The sequence below is a fragment of the Capricornis sumatraensis genome, chromosome 1, assembly GCF_032405125.1.
Source record: "Capricornis sumatraensis isolate serow.1 chromosome 1, serow.2, whole genome shotgun sequence".
In the NCBI taxonomy this organism is placed as follows: Eukaryota; Metazoa; Chordata; class Mammalia; order Artiodactyla; family Bovidae; genus Capricornis; species Capricornis sumatraensis.
In genome coordinates, this window is record NC_091069.1 from 50,997,622 (window position 1) to 51,012,318 (window position 14,697).

General features: G+C 38.9%; 1 protein-coding gene across 5 annotated transcripts in view; it reads left to right on the plus strand.

The window, feature by feature from the left end:
* The window catches only part of CTNNA2 (catenin alpha 2), a 1,217,480-nt gene that overhangs the window by 315,790 nt on the left and 886,993 nt on the right, over window positions 1-14,697 (plus strand). The gene's annotated exons all lie outside the window — the stretch shown is intronic.

Genomic DNA, 14,697 nt, shown 5'->3' on the forward strand with positions numbered 1-14,697 from the left:
TTCTCACCACTCCTGGGTCAGGATATGGCCTGCTGGGGTCCAGCCCCGGTGGATCAGGGTAATTCGAAGCATGAATGGCGTAGGTGAGGAAAAACTTATTTATTTATTAATATAAGATTAGATTAGGAAGAAATAGTGTAGTAGAAAAATTAAGTGGAGAAAAGAGGCTGAATAACTTGGTTTACGTGGAAAGCCAATAAAGTTCCTGACAAGGAGCTTGCACCATCTACGTTAGGCCACCGGCATCCTCTTGAATAGCAGTGGGGGGGGGGGGTGCCCCACCTTAGGCTCCTTCTTGCATGGATCTTAGAAGCCGGGGCAAGTAAGTAGACATGGTGAGCGTCCATGTCCCAGATGGGAATTCAGCCAGAAAATAGAGTGAAGAGGAGACACGGGGGAAACCCAGTCCTTCCAATGACTGGCCTGGCCTCTATTGTCCAGAAAGGCCTTTTATACCTTTTTGGTTGTACATAGAGATCAATGGGTATCTCAAAGTTATGCGGCGTTAGCAGCCCAGACTCTTATCAAAACCAGGCTTTTCTCTCTGCATACCTGTCTTAGGTAATTTACATCATCTTCTGGACCAAAGGGCCAATTAACATTTTACAGCCGTTTTTCTGATAAGGGTTTGTCAACCAGAAGACTTATTTGTGTTGATCTTCCCAAAGTCTGGTGCCACTCTCAGAAAACACTAAATTAAATTATATTCTTACATAGCAAAGATACAGCAATTTATAATAAGTAAAAGGAGTATAGTGATTTATAACAAAAGAAAAGTAATTAACTCAAAAGTCTAGTGTTGCTAACATCAAAACTATTATATATCTTTTTCCATATCCCATTTACATTTATTAACATCCTCCCAGGTGCCTAAAAGATAAAGAATATGGAGGCCTGGCAGAAATCATTGAATCAACAGTGAAATCTGTCACCAATATGATTTTTAGCTCTTTAGAAAAGGCTCTGTATCTTTAAGATGCTTTAAGCTTTGTGCCTCTCACAGATGGGGGGCTGTAAGCAATTCACAAGCTGTAAAAGGTCCAGGGGAACCTGTTAGGCAAGTTAGAGAGCTATCAGAGGGGGTTTTAAGACGAGACATTCTTTTACAGGAGACTGAAGCCCTGAATTAACTTTTTCCAGAGAGTGTCAGAAGAGTGGAAAAGTACAATACAATAAGGCAGGCAGATTCTTATTTTTGGGGTACATGCTCAGGAAATAGCAGGGGGAAACCCTGAGGCTTGACTCACCTTGCCCATCAGGCCTCTCCGCATGACCTTGTCATGGGTGGGATTCCTCACGCTGGCTCCTGGCAATGGCCCCCCTGTGAGAAGTTGGAATTCAGTTGAATTTATCCCATGTTCAGTTCAGTTCAGTCACTCAGTCATGTCCGACTCTTTGCAACCCCATGAATCGCAGCATGCCAGGCCTCCCTGTCCATCACCATCTCCCAGAGTTCACACAGACTCACATCCATCAAGTCTGTGATGCCATCCAGCCATCTCATCCTCTGTCGTCCCCATCTCCTCCTTCCCCCAATCCCTCCCAGCATCAGAGTCTTTTCCAATGAGTCAACTCTTCGCATGAGGTGGCCAAAGTACTGGAGCTTCAGCTTTAGCATCATTCCTTCCAAAGAAATCCCAGGGTTGATCTTCAGAATGGACTGGTTGGATCTCCTTGCAGTCCAAGGGACTCTCAAGAGTCTTCTCCAGTACCACAGTTCAAAAGCATCAATTCTTCGGCGCTCAGCGTTCTTCACAGTCCAACTCTCACATCCATACATGACCACAGGAAAAACCATAGCCTTGACTAGACGGACCTTAGTCGGTAAAGTAATGTCTCTGCTTTTTAATATGCTATCTAGGTTGGTCATAACTTTTCTTCCAAGGAGTAAGCATCTTTTAATTTAGTGGCTGCAGTCACCATCTGCAGTGATTTTGGAGCCCCCCAAAATGAAGTCTGACACTGTTTCCCCATCTATTTCCCATGAAGTGATGGGACCGGATGCCATGATCTTCATTTTCTGAATCCCATGTTCGGTGAGAGCCTATATGTGTGGTGAGCTACAGACATTTATAGATAGTTAGCATCTGCTTTTAAGAGTTACGTTTTCCTGTAGAGGAGGAAAAGGACAAAGAAGGAACCAAGACTCTAAATGATGAAATACAATGTAACAGAGATTCACAGGAGAAAAATCAGTTATTAACAGCTGTGGAAAAAAATGATGATTTGCTCTTGGATATGTAGACATGAATTTTTGGCAGGAGATGACTGACTGCCTGTTAGAAAAGAGGACCAGGAGGAAATGATTGTTAAAGGCATGGAAATGGATGATATAAAGGAGAGATAATTAAAATACTTTGTATACAGATAAGGGCTTCCCTAGTGGCTCAGTAAAGAATCCTCCTGAAATGTAGACCCAGGTTTGATCCCTGGGTGTGGAAGATCCCCTGGAGAAGGGAAATGCTACCCATTCTAATGTTCTTGCCTGGAGAATCCCATGGATAGAGGAGCCCGAAGTCCATGGAGTGGCAAAGAGTCGGACATTGACTGACTAAGGACCCACACATACCCAGATAATAGGCATACACAGATAATTCTTCCCTATTTTTATAGATGGCTCTCCTCTTTCTCTTATTTTTTTAAGTTAGTCAAAGAAATATATATACATATTGAACTCAGACTATATATTGTTTCCAAAGTATTTTATAAGGAGTAATTGTAATAAATTTCAAGTATTTACCAGAAATTGGGCCTTAATATGTAGTGTACTCACAAAGGTTTAGGAGACAACATAAAATTCATTAGAACTAATAAGACACTTCAATAAGTTTATCAATTTTAAAATAAACATATAAAAGTCACTAGATTTCCATACTGTAAAAAAGAGAAATGAAATAATGGAAAAGAGATCCTGTTTACAAAATGAAGAGTAAAAACAATACTTTTATTTTACTAAATTTACAAAATAATTTACAAAATTATTATTTTAATACTTAATTTTATTTATTTATAGATGCTAGAAATAATCCTAATACAGATATAGAGGACATAAGAGAGGAAATTGAATTACTCTACTAAGGGGTGAATGAGTGAGTGAAAGTCACTTAGTTGTGTGCAACTCTGTGACCCCATGGATGGTAGCCTGCCAGGCTCCTCTGACCGTGAAATTCTCCAGGCGAGAATACTGTAGTGGGTTGCCATTCCCTTCTCCTGGGGATCTTCCTGATCCAGGGGAAAACCTAGGTAGCCCACATTGCAGGCAGATTCTTTACCATCAGAGCCACTAGGGAAACCTTTACCAGGGGTAAGTTTTCCTTTTTGGTAAAAGATGTCAGGGTCCGAGGTAGGAAAAACTATTGACCCTATCAATTTTTGTAAGATTCATACAGTCCCTATAAAAATTCTAAGAGGGTGTCTTTTTGGAACTTGATAGAGTGATGATAAGGGTTTTTTGTTGGTTTGTTTTTCTGGAATATGAATCGATGAACCCATAATTTAAGGAAACAAAAGTGAGTAAGTCATGCACTTAGATATTAACACATTATAATGCCATATTAATTTTTAGTGAGTACATTAGAAGAAAAATGTCTCATCAGTTAAACAGAACAGAAAAGTACAATGTCAAATACAAAATTTTTTCATGAAATGATGCTCTTTTTTTTGGAAATGGTGCTTTTAAAAATTAAGAATAGGTAGATTATTTAGATTTTGATCAATTGCAGTATAATCATAGTTTATTTTATAAAAAAAAAAAAGTAAACAGTTAAACCTAAGTGAGGACCTGATAATAATGTAGGCGTGCACATATAGAGGCCTCTCTTGAAGGACAGTCCAGACACTTCAGTTGCTGCCACCTTCTTCCCAAGAACGTGATGCCTGCAGCTTCCCGTTCTCTTTCTATCTCGATGATTTTCATTAAAAGGAGTCTTTAGCCACAGTGAATTTAACAATCAAGGCATCACTGGGTATTATATCTTTAGACTCAGAAGATAAAAACTTAAGGCCATATGGGGAAAATATATTAGTAAAATATGTTGATATACTTCCCACCTGTTCTAATAGGGTGGCATCTCCTCATGCTGGACAAGTAAGGCTTTGGGAAATTAACACATGAATATAATAATTGAAGTTATTTTTTAAAATAAAAAATGGCATATTAACTAATTCACTAATTATGTTTTATTAACTTTATATATCATTATACATATTTACTAGGTGGTTTATTCTTACATTAAGTATATGTTAACTAAGTAATTGTATATTCTATTAGCTAAGTATATTAACCAAATAATATTCTATTATTAAATGGCTATTAGTTCTCAAGCTATGTCAATTGCATAAAGCATTATTTAATGTCTAAAATTTTGTTTCTCAGATGCTGACAAAAATCAACATGTAGAACTGTCTCAATTAGCGGTAGAATTAGATAGTAATTCCATTTGGTCTGGATCCCTAAAAACAGTTATTTAATAAATGCAATTAATTTCAGCTTCTCAAAAGTAATAATGCTAGTACTGGTGTAATGCTACACCAAAAAATCTGGATATCACTTAACGATATTTGAAATTTTCTCACTAAAAATAGTGTTCTATTGCTCTTTACTTTGTAACAGAATTATACACTTCTCTTCCATATTTACATAATGAATATTTTAGCATTTTTTATTTCCCAGGCATATTGGCTTGAAATTGATTTAGAATTCACAGGCATCTGTCTTGAATTCTAAATGCTATTCTCAGATATTAAACAAATTGGTATTACATTGGATGAGAAACTTAGACTTCCTGTGATTTACTTTTCTGGTAACATTCCTTCCTGATGCTTGGTTTAATGCTTGCCAATGTAATAGGAATTTGAAAAAGTCAAACAGCTTGGAGATTCTGAAGTAAAAGGAACCATATATATAGAAAATACATTTTCAGTCGTCTCCTGATGTTGAAGTCCATTTCATAATAATAGTCATCATTGTGTCAAACAGTTTTTCAAGAGGTAGGTTGCAGAAGTGGCTTTGAGTTTCTTATTAAATTAAGTACAAGGGGATAATTAGTATTTTTGCTTTCATCTAAAATTATAGGACTGATTTTTACCTGGGTAGTTATAATTAGATCTCAATGATTGATGATCGATTTTCTGGCTTTTATCCTGTCTACATGAATAGTTGCAGTAGTAATTTATGCAATAAAAGACTGAAGTGAAAAACCCGGTATTTTAACAACTTCAAACTGTTAAGACAGTTTCTAATGATACAACAGCAAAAAGTAAAATGATTGCTAATCAGTGGAACTGTCAGCCTCTATTTAAAATGTGGCAGTTTGAGGTAGTGAATTTTATCTAGTGAAACTATCTACTGGGGGATACTGGAAAGAGCTTAGAAAAATGTAATGACTGCTCAGAAGTAAATCATGTTATAATGTCAATGCTGACTAGTAGAAAACTTTCAAGAATGGGAGAGAGGAGAATGAAAAGTTATTGCTACAGAATTTCCTTAAAAGAAAAGAGAACATATCATATCTTATTTTCTGAAACTTTCTTTTATAGATAAAGATGCTTTCGAAATATGGAAATTCACACCATTCGTGGCATAGTCTTTAAAATCAATAGCTATTTCTCTTTTATTTTCTTTTAAATCAGACAATTCCTCTAATCTTAATATCAGATTCCTCTCATCTTAAATGCTCTAGTTGTATTTTTGCCTCTTTCTTCTCCCATTTCACTTGGGAATTTGCTTGATTAGTAATTCTAATTTTCTTTCATGTTCACTTTCTCCTTCTGCACTTGTTCAGTCCCCTCAGCCTGTAGAAAAATGTATTCTATAACCAAAAAGGAAAATGAAATAAAATTGACTACCCTAATTAACCATCTTCACATAATTCACCTTTTTTTTTTTTTTGCTTAGTGTGAAGGAGTGATTCCAGTCTACTTGCTGCTTACTGGCTGTTAGCTCTTTCAGCCTTGTCATCTGCTCCTGTCTCTCCTCTATGTCCTCATATGTCCACTATGTCTGAGGGTCTTGGGGACCCTGCATTCATGGAACCTTTGCACTCTTATTCTCTGGTTCTTGACTGCTTCAGCTTTGGAGGGAGGAAGGTGTTGAATAGTATTAACTATACTTTCCCTTTCATTGCATTACTTCTCACCTGCAAGATTTAAATCTGTGCCTGAGAAGTAGGACAGTCTGGTCACAACCACATTGAGCTGAAATGTCATCATGACATACATACTCTATGTGAGTTGTCACTTGTATTTCTGCCTAATTTTTCATACCTCTCATCTACTTTCTCATGTTTTCTTCTTTTTTTTTTCCCTCCTATTTAAATATATTTTCTTTTCTTGATCTAGTTTCAGTTTTCTCGCTGATCTGGTGTTCAGTGGATGGAAATGTTGGAATGTGAAAGTGAGAAATGATGTGATGCCTTTATTACAGGTGGATGAGGGTGGCGAGGGAATATAATCCAGCATGGTGAAGGGGCTGAGTGGGAGAGAATTGTCACTCCCCAGGGAGCATCTCCATGCCCAGTGCTCCAGTGTTCACTCCCTAGAGTGACTTCAACTGTGTGCTGGTCTCAGGGGGTGCACTCATATTCCAGAATATCTAGTCCAAAGAAAGAGGTGAAGCAGCAGGATTCCAGGTGGCAGCAGTCATTTCAGGACACCAGCTCCTGAAATGGGGCCATGGAGAAGAGGTTTCTGGGTATCTGATAGTAATAGCAACCCTGGATTTGGGTTTGGGATACAGTGTTAGAATATAGCTCCAGTGGCTTATTAGATCACTTAAGTCAGAGGCCCACATACCTGACCTCAGAGATCTGTGTTGAATGAATCTGAAGAAGTAGAATTTCTCTTTTGATCCCCTTCTCCAAATATCACTGTTTGTCTTTTAGAATAGGAAATAGCTATTTCTTATTATTATTACTAGGCCCAAATGGATGCTCCTGGGCAAGTATGGGTCCCTTAAGGACTCATGAACCAAAATTATGGCTGGCTCAGGGATTCTCAAAGGGTTTTATTGCTTCATGATTTCTACAACATCAGGCAAGGAGGGAGGCCACCATGAAGAAGACATTTTACTGAGCGTCTTGTTCAGTCCCTTCCCAGTTCTAACCCTCCCTTTTGCTCTGGAAATCAACATAGTTATTTATCAGAAAGGTTTACCCCAGGCCTCCTCTCCTTCTCTGATGTTCTGTACAGTCATTCCTACTGAAATCTGGGAACCCTCATGTTTGGCTAAGAAGATAAAAAGTTTTCTGTGTATTTCTTTACATGAGAGTGAGGGTGGAGAGAGAAGAGGAGAGGACCCCATCAGAACACTATAAACACACTGGCAGGAAAGTGCAAGATGTAGCTGGTGTTCTAAAGCAATTAGCAAAGGTGGAGGCCAAATGCATAAAAATGAAAGCCAGTAAGCATGACTGCTTAGCTTTTAGAAAGCAATTTCAGATTTCTAATTTAGGTACTAATAAGCTAAGGCAGGCAAGCTCAGCAATTTTCTGCTTCTCTGAGTTCATGCCAATATTTTTGAAAGCTTAATGTCTGTACAGTTATATGTGTTAATTTTTAATGCTTTTATTAAGTATTAAGTGCTTAATACTTAAAAATGCCCTCTACTATATTCCTATGAGGCGATTCCCACTTAATGGCTATTGGACGTAGCCTAGGTTTTGGTAAGATCGCAGAACTTGGATTCAGGTATCTGGCTACTACTTCAAACCCTGTAAGTAACTAAGGATATGTGAACTTAAGTTACTGAGATAGCAGCTCTAGGCCTTGGAATGAGGTTTCGGTATAGGAGAGGTAAGAGCAGTCATAAAGGTGTAAAGGAGAAATGCTTACTGAACAGCTATAGTTACTACAGTGTTAAATGCTGCCATATCATATACACCTACATGCATAGAAGGAAACTAACCTGTGTGTGTGTGACAGAGATAAGATTAGGAAGAGTGAAATCCAAGAATTCCTGGAAGAGGTGGTGCATGAGCAGGAATTAACATGATGAATGTGAATGAGAAGGTTTCTCAGACAGAAAGAACATCCTTGCATGCAGAGGCATGGTGGGTAAAGTATGTGTAAGCTATTTGCTTCTGGAGCCCAGGGAGAAATCTGGCTAAGTCAGGGAGCTGAAGGAAGCTTCTGGAGCCCTGTAGGCCATGCAGGGGGCTGAGCTTCAAACTAGAGGCATTAGGGAGTGGCTGGTGATCTAAGCGGAGGTTCGCCTGGTCAGATTTCTGTTTTTACATATCCCTCAGGACTTCTGTGGTGGCTCAGACAGTAAAGCGTCTGCCTGCAATGCGGGAGACCTGGGTTCAATCCCTGGGTTGGGAAGGCCTCCTGGAGAAGGAAATGGCGGCCCACTCCAGTATTCTTGCCTGGAAAATCCCATGGACCGAGGAGCCTGGTAGGCTATAGTCAGTTCGTGGGGTCACAAAGAGTCGGACACAACTGAGCGACTTCACTTTCACTTTTGGCTGCAAGGTGGAGAATGGATTTGAGAAGAGCAAAGCTGCAGTGTACAAGAGTGATTAGAGTGAGAGGTTATGCATGTCAATACATTGTGGGAACAGAAATGGGAAGAAGTATATGCATCTGAACCATGTTGAAGGAGCATAATCAATAGACCTTGAGAACCATACTTCTTATTTTCATATATCCAAATAATTAATGTAAGATTTAATTATTCAAACAAACAAACATTTTTTTCAATTCCAATGGGGACATCTTGAGAACTTTCAGCCCTTTGTGGGATATTTGATTTTTTATGTAATATAACTTTCTTGCATTGATTTCTTTTTTTTTCCTGGCTTTTAATTTACAGTCCCACCAATATGACTATTAAGTACCTAGTAATTTATGGATAATTTTTATTTTTAATTTTTTTAATCCAAATTCTACAGCATCTAGGATTTTCCTAATTTAGTTTAAGCTATTTAGGTTTAAGTGAAAGTGACAGAGAAGTCTCTCAGTCGTGTCCGACTCTTTGCGACCCCATGGACTGTAGCCTACCAGACTCCTCTGTCCATGGGATTTTCCAGGCAATAGTACTGGAGTGGATTGCCGTTTCCTACTCCAGGGGATCTTCCAGACACAGGGATTGAACCCGGGTCTCCTGCACTTGTAGACAGATGCTTTACTGTCTGAGCCACCAGAGCTCCAAATTAGCATGCATTTTTAAGTGTTTATTTTACTTTTAAAAAGCAACAACAGATTATTTCACACCTTTTAAAAAAAGTGGAGAACTTTTCCCATGTGTTAGGACATAATATCAGTAACTGGAGGGTAGAAGACCCAGCAAGGCTCATATCTTCTCCCTATGAACTATTTCTGAATTTACCTGCCCTGGTTTCATTCTGGAAACTAAACTCACCAAAATAGCCTTGCTAGCCAGAAACAAGCAGTGGTGTTTCTAGCATTCTTTACTATGCACTGACATCTGGTGGTCAAATAGAATATTAAGTCATAGTCTAGTGAGTTTCTACCTGTAAGTGTAGCACAGACTAAATCCATCCTACGTGGCCCAAACTCAGGGGATGCAAGAAGGTGCAGTTGGCCCTCGGAGAATTGTTAGTCTGCTTGTGACACCTTTCTGTACACTAACGTTATGCAATGGATGTTGCATTAATCCTTTTTTGAAGTTTATAGCCCTGGGGTGGTGGTAAAAATAGATACAGATGCAGGTAAGTTTATAACAAGAGATGCTCAGGGTAGGTGGAGAGTTTGGGGTGGTTCTGTTAGCAGAGCATGAGACAGTCAGCCAGCATCTGGGACAAGGTATTCTTCCTGAGAAAGAAAGCAGAGACCCATTTATCTGGCTTCATCATTTATCATTGAGAAATCTTATTCCGGAATATTGATATCTCTCATATCTTCTTGCTTCCAAGAAAATTTAACTTTTTTAAGGTGTAATAAGCCTAAGAGTATTTCCTGATAGCATCATTTGCTTTTATAGTATGTCTTATTATAATTACAACAAGGAAATATCCCAAGGCAATTAAATTTTCTCTTCTACATTTCAATTAGCAAACATAGAGCTGCAAAAAGTCACTGGGCAAATAACAGAATGAGATTTGAAATACCCTTCTTGAAAATTGCGGTTCAAATTCTCATTTATTTGCCTCCCTGACGTCTTTAATCAAAAGTATTATGTTTCCAATCTGGCTTTATTTCTTTTCACAAGGGGAAATGGGAGAATCTGTATTTTCCCCAGGATAATGATTTTCTCTCTTAGGAACATTGATTCTCTGGATCTGAGCTCATCTTTATTTCAAATAATTAGCACTAAATCTAATAGTGAATACTGATGTAATTGATTATCATATTCTAAACTGTCTAAATGTGTGATGGCAAATATCATTTTGATTATCATTTATTTATTAACCACACTGTAAAATTTGGGAGCCAAGTGAGTCCTTTTATCTAGTGAACTCTTAAATGGTGAAAAGTGTGATCTATTTAAAATGTTTGCTTCCTCAGTCTTATTTTTCTTTATGATTTCTTGTGTTAGAAGTGCTTGTCTATACTTAACCCTCCAGAATTATACCTCCCCCTTCTCGTGTGCTTCCTATGATACAGTAATGACAATGTGCTTGGTACTCATGGATAAGATTTAGTTTGATTCTGTGGTGAAGTAAACACACACACACACACACACACACACACACACACACACCCCTCCTGCTCCTAAAAACACTCATTTGGATTTTTCACCAACCAAATTCCCTAACACACTTCTGGAACTTCTCCTGCAGTGTATTTGGGAAGCTTCGCTATAACCTGTTGAGTCCCATTGCTCATTTCTCCCAATGTCCTCTGATGTCCTGTGTACACATGCATTGAGTGAAGGCTGTAGGGAACTGGTTACCTGCAGATGTGCATGACAGTAAGATGGGCAGGTGGCTGATGTAGTGAGAGTGTAACTGAGGCCCTGCTTATCTTCCTGGTCATGCTGGCTTCCCTCATGCACCATGGAACAGCATGGTGTAGGGTGAACGAAACAAGCTTATGTCTGAATCCAGACACGAAAACTCTTCCCTCTGTGCCTCTGCGTCTAAGTCTATAGCATGGAGTAATAATGTTGACTCCTCAAAATTGTGATAGTAATTTTATGGGATGAACATTCATAGCTGCCCAATCCATAGTAGTCAATATCTGGTGCCCCCAGAGTACCTATAAATTTGCTAGTTTGCCTAGTTCAAAAAATTATTAATTTATCAAAGGTTGTAGTTCCAACAAAGTCTCCCAGATATTGACTTTTCACAGCAATTACTAGGAAAAACTGTGTCCTTGAAACTAGGTGGTTACATAAAGTAATCACTTACTTAAGGCTGACTAATTCATGCCCACATATTCTCAATTTTAGTGTTTACAAAACACTAAATAAAGTTTGTTCCCAGTGGGTCATGGTATAATATTGGATACATTCTTTTAATCATTTTATAAAATTTGATTTTAGAAACATTATTTAAAATGTTTAAAAAAAACTGCTTTTCAATTAGGTCAGTATAAAAAAAACCGACATTTTAATGATAGAACACTATCTATTTATCCTTGATAGAGAGACAGGGAGAGACCCACAGAGTCCATTCATTTTGAAACTAATTTCCTACTAAGATTTTCTTTTCTTCATCACTCTACAAAACTTTGAAGTTGGAAAGGGTATTCAGTGCCATCCAGTTTCATTCATCATGGGTTCTGAAGTCTCTACTCCACACACCTAGCAGCGCCTTCTGCCTTTGGAGGGCATTGCTGGGAGGAAATCATTGTGGCCATTTCTTGTTCTGTTTTTGGAAAGCGCTAATGTTAAAGACAAAGAGTTCTGTCTCAAGCTGAAATTTCCAGAGCAAATGTCCAAAACGCTTAACCTATCATGGTTGCTAGGCTTTACCATATTTCATTATGGTCGTAAATACAAGTCTTATTTCTTCCATTAGATGGCTGGGAATGCCTATGTCCCTGCTAATCAGTTTTCACATGAGATCCATAGTTAATAAATATTTTGGGATACTTGATTCTGCCATAATTTTGTGTCTCATCTTGACAAAGACCTTTTAAGTGATTTCCTTTCTAGTCTTCTAATCTTCTTCAGCCCATTTTCTCACATTGCCACTAAGTTGTCTTTCGAAAAACCTGAAGCTTCCCTGTCTGTCTTCTGGTCTACTGACACAAGGGAGTTTGAGAGTTCCCACTCACTGCACGTCAAACAGCTGCTGTTAATTGGCCTGGAAGTAAAAGAAGCCATTGGTTTTCATGTTTCAGGTGGGACTGTTTTGATTACCTCCTGGCCTTCCCTGATGGTTAAGCAGGTCTGTAAGCTTTCAGACTGAAAGCGACTGAACGGAACTGAACTGAAGCTTTCATTTCCCATGGTCTAATGAGGCCATGGAGGTTTGCTGTGAGGCTTAATAAAGCATACAAAAACACTTTGTAGGCTGGCTGACATAAACACTAAGGCTGCAGTCCCTGGGGTCATGAAGAGTCGGATACGACTGAGCGACTTCACTTTGACTTTTCACTTTTATGCATTAGAGAAGGAAATTGCAACCCACTCCAGTATTCTTGCCTAGAGAATCCCAGGGACGGGGGAGCCTGGTGGGCTGCCGTCTATGGGGTCTCCCAGAGTCGGACACGACTGAAGCGACTTAGGAGCAGCAGCAGCAGCATGGCGCTGGTGAGAAGTGGATGCCTTTGTATTATTATCTTTCTCAGTATAAAAATAATTTAATCTTAATTTGTTTGTTTGTTTTTGAAAATGATCTAAATTTACCTATTTGGTTGTAAGTTAAAAATGTTTCAACATTTGTTACTTTAACAAAGTTTATATTGTAAATCTAGTTAATATGGACCTATTCCTCAAAGTAGACTCTAAAAATTTTTTATATTTACAATCAAAACTAACTAATGGTCAGATTGCCACATACTTGAAAATGTAAATACAAGCCTCATTACTGGTGAATCATGTGCTGGGAAATAAGATAGAAGCCACTTGTGTGTCTTTGGCCCAGAAACTTCAAACAGTTTTCTAAATCATTGCCAGTGACTTTGATTTACCATCTATATCTTTTGCTAATGTCAACAGCAATCCCAATTCTGCAGTTTGTTCTTTGTTGTCATTTTCAGCTCATTATGCTTTTTGTTTATGGTTATACATTTACAATTATGCAAAAACCAGTTGTGCATAGATTCATTTTCTCAGAGAATAATTGCTGTATATTATAAAACCATCACTCCCTAGCGACCACTATTTACTTTCCTAAGTAAGGAGTGATTAATTTAAAACCAGCACTCAGAGTCAATGACTATGTACAGGGATGGGCTGGGGGAAGAGGGGAGAGATCCTTTGTAATTCATTAGCAACTTTCCATCTCTGTGCTCTACTTATGGAGAAGGCAATGGCACCCCACTCCAGTACTCTTGCCTGGAAAATCCCATGGACAGAGGAGCCTGGTAGGCTGCAGTCCATGGGGTCGCCAAGAGTCGGACACGACTGAGCGACTTCACTTTCACTTTTCACTTTCATACATTGGAGAAGGAAATGGCAGCTCACTCCAGTGTTCTTGCTTGGAGAATCCCAGGGATGGGGGAGCCTGGTGGGCTGCCGTCTATGGGGTCACACAGAGTCGGACATGACTAAAGTGACTTCGCAGTAGCAGCAGTGCTCTACTTAATTGCTTTGCACAGCCTTGTATGTTACAGTAAACAAAGGCTAATTTTCTTATCAGTTAACTGCTGCCAGACTAGAGCAGAATAGAGAATTCTAGGAGGTAAATAACTATGGTGAAACCATGCACATAGTTTAACTGATTTAAACTCATGCAGTTTAGACCTTCTGCTGTGTAACTCCAGCTTTCCACAGGCTGTGTGTGCGGGATAGAGATGAGTGGTGGAAGACGTGGCCAGTAATTCGTATACTGCTGAATGCTGGTGAGGGTGGAGATTGGGAGGTACAGAGTAGAACAAGAAGGAGTCTTAGTGGTGTAAAGAACATAGCAAATATAGATAAAAGTGAAAGAGCCTAAAAGAATGTTTGGGAACACATGTAAGAATTAAAGATTTTAAAATTTAATAAAAAAAAAAAAGGAAAAAAATAAAAAATAAAAGTAAAAAAAAAAAAAAAGAATTGAGGCCAAGAGGAACATACCAACTACATGGAATGCAAACATAGATAGATAGCATTTATTCAGGCAAGAAAGCTAACAGAGCTGCACTTTCTTAGATGGCAGATTGCTCGGAAGTAATAGAACTTCGTCTTGCATGACTCTCCACATGAAGGGTTTTTTTTTTGGTAGTTAGTGTTTTATTTTATTGATTGAAGTATGATTACTTTACAATGTTGTGTTAGTCTCTACTGTACAACAACATGAATCAGTTGTGCTGTGCTGTGCTTAGTTGCTCAGGTGTGTCTGACTCTTTGTGACCCCGTGGACTGTAGCCCGAAAGGCTCTTCTGTCCATGAGGATTCTCCAGGCAAGAATGCTAGAGTGGGCTGCCATGCTCTCCACCAGGGGATCTTCAAAACTCAGGGATCGAACCCAGGTCTCCCACATTGCAGGTGGATTCTGTCTGAGCCACCAGGGAAGCCCAAGAATACTGGAATGGGTAGCCTATCCCTTCTCCAGGAAATCTTGCTGACACAGCCTGTGGAAATCCTGAGTTACATGACAGATCTTCCCCCAGGAATCAAACCAGGGTCTCCTGCATTGCAGGCAA